The sequence below is a fragment of the Telopea speciosissima genome, chromosome 4 (genome assembly GCF_018873765.1).
Source record: "Telopea speciosissima isolate NSW1024214 ecotype Mountain lineage chromosome 4, Tspe_v1, whole genome shotgun sequence".
Classification (NCBI taxonomy): domain Eukaryota; kingdom Viridiplantae; phylum Streptophyta; class Magnoliopsida; order Proteales; family Proteaceae; genus Telopea; species Telopea speciosissima.
Window position 1 is genome coordinate 54,743,028 of NC_057919.1, and position 6,850 is coordinate 54,749,877.

The 6,850-nt window shown below is 42.3% G+C and overlaps 1 non-coding gene across 1 annotated transcript; it reads right to left on the reverse strand.

The window, feature by feature from the left end:
* Nucleotides 1-245: 245 nt before the first annotated feature.
* On the reverse strand, nt 246-317 carry TRNAC-GCA. Its single transcript has one exon. It is a non-coding gene; the product is annotated as a tRNA-Cys (tRNA).
* Between the last annotated feature and the right edge of the window lie 6,533 nt (nt 318-6,850).

Genomic DNA, 6,850 nt, shown 5'->3' on the forward strand with positions numbered 1-6,850 from the left:
ATGCGTGCAGCAACGGCTGCTGTACTGGAGTGGATAAAGGTAGTGCAATTTTATCCCAGAGGAGGAGAAGACGCATCAAAAAGTATGTAAAGCTCTCGTGGTACTCAATCCTCTGGGAGATTATCTGAGTCTCTTTGTTTATAGAATGAAGCATATTAAGCATATAGTAAACAATTCCACAGTTAAAAACCAAACCAAACAGATACGTCAAGCCCCAAAACGTGACAAGAAAATATGAAAATTACAGGGCCCAACCGGGTTCGAACCGGTGACCTCTTGATCTGCAGTCAAATGCTCTACCACTGAGCTATGGACCCTTAGTTGAACAGTTTTACAATTATGTTATTCTTAACTATTCTAAACTTGGGGAAGTAATAGGTTGTAGAATTGTTGGGCGTGGGCCGTAATGATACACAAAATCATATCCAAAATCCGATGGTGCTGGATATGGAATAATAGCTAGAGATAAGGAGAGGGATGAGGCGGGATCCCATTCTCGTACATTCTGAGCCGCACAGATGGCATACACATGTGGGACCCACTCAAGGTGTATGCCATCGATCTGTGCGGCTCACTGCCATTCTTGTACGAGAATGGGATCCCAACTCGTTGGCAGCAGCCTATGTATTCCCAAGATCTTAATATGCTGAGACTCATTTAACTCTATTCAGTATATTCAGCAACTTAAGCTAGCCCCTTGGGTGGCTTTTGGGCACTTATTTCAAATCCATAGCCTTGCCACCGAATATCATATAGTGTGTTTCAGATTTCTTTATAGAGAGACTAACAAACTAGCAGTTTTTTTGTCTAGATCCCAAGCATCAGGTGAAGAGCTTCAGTTGCTTTTTGATAGAGATGCTTCAGGTCACTCCTGTATGCGTTTGTAATTATCTGTAATCTTTCATCAGCTACCCACATGGGGATGGGTGGGGACAGATCTGACATCTTTATAGAGTATGGGTCCCACACCCTAGAGGCGGGTCCCACACGCCCATGGAGGGTTCAGATCTATCCCCACCTGTCCCCATGTGGGTAGCAAATCTGAGCTCATTTTTTAATATATTTATGTCCTTTTTTCCCAAAAAACAAAAAAATCATATCCAACCAAATTTCATCTTTTTGTCCTAAAAAAAAAAAAAATTACCTATCTCATATTTGTGGTAAATTATATTCCCTCCCTAGTACTTTCCCTAATTATACATTTCTCCCCTCAATATTTCATAATTACACCGAGATCCCCTTTGGAGGACTGTGTTCGCCTGCTATTATTTTTAGTTTGGAAAAGACTATTTGACCTTTGTGCTAAAACATTAGACATAAAATTATAATGCTACCCTTTTCTTCATCTTCAACTTAAAACACCCATATCTATCTTTCTCCTACACCGCCACCACTACCACCACCACGAGCACCACTGCCGCCGCCTCCTCCACTGCCTTTGTTCTGAGTGTTTATAGTGTTGTTCAAACGGCAGAGCTACAAGCATAGTGGAATCAATCTTACAGTAACAAATGATGTATCTATACCACCGAATAGGAATTCTGGTAATCGAATCGATTAAAACCCTAATTGCCAATCTAAACCCTAATCTGCAAATCTAATCGATCGCCCACCTTGCCCTATTTGCGCCACTAGACATATGAATGCAATAATGAACAGGTTACATTTCAAGAATGGGGATGAAGCTCGGTTGGACAATTTGATGAGTTGAACAAAAATCACCCACAAGGCCGCAATGTCTGTGAATGTTGAGTTTCCGTTGGACTAGGGAATTGTGAGGAAGAGAGAGAGATGGGAATTTGATTTCTACCAGTCCCTCTTTTTGGTTGTTTTTCAATTCCTAAAATTCTTCATTCTTTGTTTCTTTTTTTTTTTTTTTTTCTCCGTTTTCCCTTTCGTTTTTCCTCCAATCATGCCTAAATTTCGTAAGCGAGTGTTTGTACCCAAATTCCACAAATTGGGATTCGATTATATGTGACATAGGGCCGTGCATTGCAAGCTGCCATCAAGGAGTTACCATTTTAAATTTGATTTAACAAAATGGAAAGGTGGGACCCACCATGACTATGGATGGTGGGAGGTTACAAACCCCACATGGCCACATAGCACAGGAGATAAGCACTTTGGAGTGAAAGTGGCCCCAATACAAAGAAGCAGGTGGAAGTGTTGGTTATGAGAGTTACCAAGTGAATATCTTTTATATAAGACAAAGCCAAGCAAAAGAGAAGACATCACTCAACGGATCAACAAAACACCCTGCACTTTATCTTTATTTTGTCTTTTCCCTTTTTTATCTTTTAGGATGTAATCTTTCATCCCTCTTTGTAATTTTTGCTGGAGTTGGGTTCCAGCCACCAATGCCTCATTGGCTTCTGTTTCAAGGGGCATTCATGTAAGCCTTGCTTAGAGAATAACTCCAGCAACAATGTCTTTTGGCCCGTATTTCAAAAGACAACCATCATTATCGAATTGCGAACTTCATCAGTCCGAGGCTGACAGGGTTGTGGAAGCTTCATCAAGACCGTTTTTGGGAGATGCTTGGAGAACAACTCCAATAGTCTTGTCTTTTGGCCCGTGTTTCAGAAGACAACCACCATTAACATCAAGTTGCAAGCTCCATCAATCCATGGCTGGCAGAGTTGTGAAGCTTCATCAAATTCGTTTCTGTGAGATTATGTGATTTGGTCGTAGAACAGTAGCAGAGTGAACACCAAGCTGTAAATCTCGTCAATGTCAGATTTCGCAGGTTGTAATGACTCCAATCGGATATTAACTATAAGTAAGCAATTTGATCTTCAATCTTCTTCCTTTGCTTTGTCCATCGCGATTTACTTTTACTCAAAAGACATTAGAGCTACTCAGGCACGGAAGGATCCTCTTCTCGTCTTGGTTAGAAGTCAGAACGGGCCATTTCCGGCCTCTTGGAACAGGCCATTTCGCCAGTCAGGACAGGTCATTTTGTCTCAGTCTGAAGTTAGAACGGACCATTTCGTCCTAGTTGGAAGCTAAGACAGGCCGTTTTCAATTCCGTTTGGGCTTGCGTCAAAGGCCCTGGCACGCCCGCGCTACTTCCACCACTTGCGTTGCGCCTCTGTGTGTGGGTGTTGGATTTTCCACCAACAGCGAGTAACACTCAATTAATCCCAACTTTTTCACTTTTGCCCTAATGAAATTGAATTTAATCCATTCTAGAGACTAGATGTCCGATTCCCAGAAATTAGCTTAACCCACCCAACCTCTGTTCACTTTCTATGACGTAACCATAGCTAACTAATTATCACCCCAAATGTTTATTGGGTTCTCGACATCTACTGAAACTTCTGCAGAGGCACGGAGAGTTCTAGCTTGGAGCTTCAGTGACGAAGGAAATGCTAAAGACATACAGACGGCTGAATTATAGGTAAGTGCAGCTTTAAATGAGTAAAGGGATTGAAAGAGCGGGAAGTTGCAGTAAAGGGGCGGGTGGGGTTGCAGGAGGAGGAAGAAGAGAATCCTTTTTAATAAAAGGGTCATCTTATATGAACCCAGGGTTAATTTGGAGATTAAAAAAATATTACTATGTCACATCACGACCTAACAGGAATTTTTCTCCCGTCCGGTTTCCTGTCTGGTACGGTTGTCCAGTTCGTCTGACTGGGGGCGGAAATGACAACTTAATCTCACTCGAGCAGTTTGTTTAGGCATGGGGTTAGGTCATCATTTTCGGCCCCCTATGAGAGAAACCGGACAACTGTACCAGAAACCGGAGTGGATATTGATCCGACTTAACAGACGGACGCTAACAACATGGGTGTAATATTAATTTATCGTAAACTGTAAGAGGATACGGGTGTAATTACTCGAGGGGAAGAGTGTGTAATTAAGGCAAAATGCAGAGGAGGGGATGTACTTACCCAATTATAAAACTACCGTATTATTTGTTAGAATTTTTGTCTTCTTTTGTTTGGGTTCCTACGTGATGATTATCATGGTTCATGGTATCGATCCAACAAGGACCGATGGTCGTATAAAAATACATGCATCCTACGTCTAGACCCCACAGCAAGGAATGAGAAATCTGTCCGATCTGTTTGATCATTTGATAGTCCACCGCCACTTCCCACACACACCAACCAACGCGGAAACGTAAGCTCCTTCTGCCAAGCACTGCCACCATTACACAAACGTCACCAAGGTTTTAAAACTTGGAATCGGGAACAGAATTGGGCATGGAGGATTCCGGTCCGATTGGAATCAGCCTGAATCGGGACTCTAACCTATTTTATGGTAAAAATCGAATTGGTTTAGAAATTGGGAATCGGCCCATGAATTGGTCCGATTCAAAATGATTTATAAAGAAAATGACTTAGAATTGATCGATCCAATTTTGATTCAAAAAGCAACAATAAGGAACGACGGAAATTGGGATCGGTGTTAGCCAATTCTGATCCGAATTGTTCAATTCACCGTTCCGATTCCCAATTCTTAAAACCATGCTTTACACCCCCCTAGTTGTTAGTCACGCTCACACCTCCAAGAATGAACTCATCTCCAGGTTTCAAGAATTGGTATCTAACTGATGTGTATCTGTATCCGTATCTGTATCTGTATCCACTGATACATTGATATTGATACTTGGTCATACTAAATCGGTGGTACAATGAGAAATGACGGTAAAATGGTCAAAATAATGTTGGCATGTACATATTTGAGGGCAAAAAACATCCGATGGACAAAATCTCTCTTTAGGATATTATTTATGGGAAAAAGAATGTTAATCGGTTGCGTGGTTAACATGGTTCCTGTACCTAAACACAAACCAATGCCTTTGTACGCATAAAGACCGTTCAGCCCTAGTGAAATCGAAAATCACATCCAAACCAATGCCTTTGTGTGCACTTTCATTGACTCTCACGTTGGTGTAGGGGGCTACACTACCAATTAGCGTTGTCTTACCCAAAAAGGGAAAAAAAACTCTGTCCAGGAGTGTGACCTACGTCAGCACTCCCATGAGTCTATCTCTCTCCTCCCTATATGAAAAGGATAGCTCTGCCCCTTAGGTTAAGGAGGAGAGAGATAGACACATGGGAGTGCTGGCGTAGGGTAAAATACGCATGCACCCCCTTAGTCGTTCAAAAATTCCATCTGTACCCCCTGCTCTTCTGACAATTTCATACGCACCCCTTGATAATTCCACGTGCACTCCTTGCTTTTCAAATTAACCCATATTTAAGTCATCGTGGTTAATATCAGGTGTTAAATGCTAACAAATCTGAAATTGAAGAATGTAATGTACAATCATACCCTCACTAGGGCATAATTACCACAAAACCCCACTATCGCCTTTAGCAGTGACCAAACCAGAGGGTCGGCAGTCTGTATGTTACTAGCGAAGGATTGTCATGCTCCGACGACTGCGATGCCGGCATCAGATGCCCGTGAAAGTGGACGTCCCTTTGATTGAGATCAGAGTGGGGTGGTGGATGTTTTTGTGATTCATAGTGGGTGTTGGAACAGTGGTAGTCGATGGGTTGGGCTGCACGACGGTTAATGCGAGATCGAGGTGAACCCAGATGCTCTTGCCCTAGCCGAGGGAGAGCAACACCTACGAAGTTCACAGATCCGCTACTTCTGTGATTGTGAAGAACCCCCAATCCCAGATGGTACTATACTACGAGGGATTCCAATGCTGCTTAAAGACAATATTGCAACCAAGGAAAAACTGGAGACAACATCCGGATCTTGAGCACTCTTTGGTAATGTCAGAACCCATATCAAATAGGCGCTTACCAGGAAGGTTCGAGCATAGGATCTACAGTAAGCGTTGCAACAAACTTGGTGACGATTTCCTTGGGTACAGAAACGGATAACTCCATTATTGATCCTTGGAGTTTCAATGGTGTTGTGGGCATCAAGCCAACTGTGGGTCTTTTTCTTTTTATAAAAGCTAACCTGAAATTGAGAAGTTGCAGTTTGAAATTTCAGCAGAGAAAACCCTAAACTAGTGGGCGGATATGATTCCCAGGAGAAAATTCCAAATCAGACAGATCTGTGCTCAATAGGCCTTCAAAAGTAGGTCGGGTGCTACTTGAATGGAGCAAGAATAGCCCTCCAAATCTCAGTCCTATTGGCAGCAGGATAGCTGAGATATGGACCTTCAAATCTTCAATCAGAAAATAGGAACAACTATGGCCGGCAGATCTGGTTGCCAAGAAAGAGTAGTTTGTCAATAAACAAAATTTTTAACATCTTGCACCTAATATTAACAATAGGGACTATTAATTTGAAAAACAGGGGGTGCGTGTGGAATTATCAGAAGAGCATGGGGTGCAGGTGAAATTTTTGGACGAGCATGCGTATTTCTTCCAACAAAAAACAAAGTGCTAAAAAATTAGTGATTTTAATGGTTTTTTTCCAGATTTTTTTCGTTTTTGGTCGACCTTATCATTTTCAATTTCTTAGCGGCTTTTAAAAATCAAAACCAAAATCGAACTTACAAATTCAGTTGGTGAGTTTCTATTCGATCTGCTACGTGGAGGATTGAAAGAGAGGAATATACATAAGGGGCAAGAGAACGCTAATTGGTACTGTAGCCCCCTACACCAGGAGAAAGATAGACTCATATGAGTGTTGGCGTGGGTCATACACCTGGACAGAGTTCTTTTTCCCATTTTTTATATATAAAAAATGAGACCGGACCAATAAGGGTTCATCAAAAGAAACTGATAGCAGACTAGGGGTGTAAGTTTGGCCTTGTCGGCTTGAGCTCCCCCTGGCCCGCCCTGAGCCCGAACTAGAGATGGATTTTTCAATTCTGAGGGGGTTAGGGCTGAAATTTCAGGCCCTGGGTCAGGGTCGGGTTGGGCTAGGG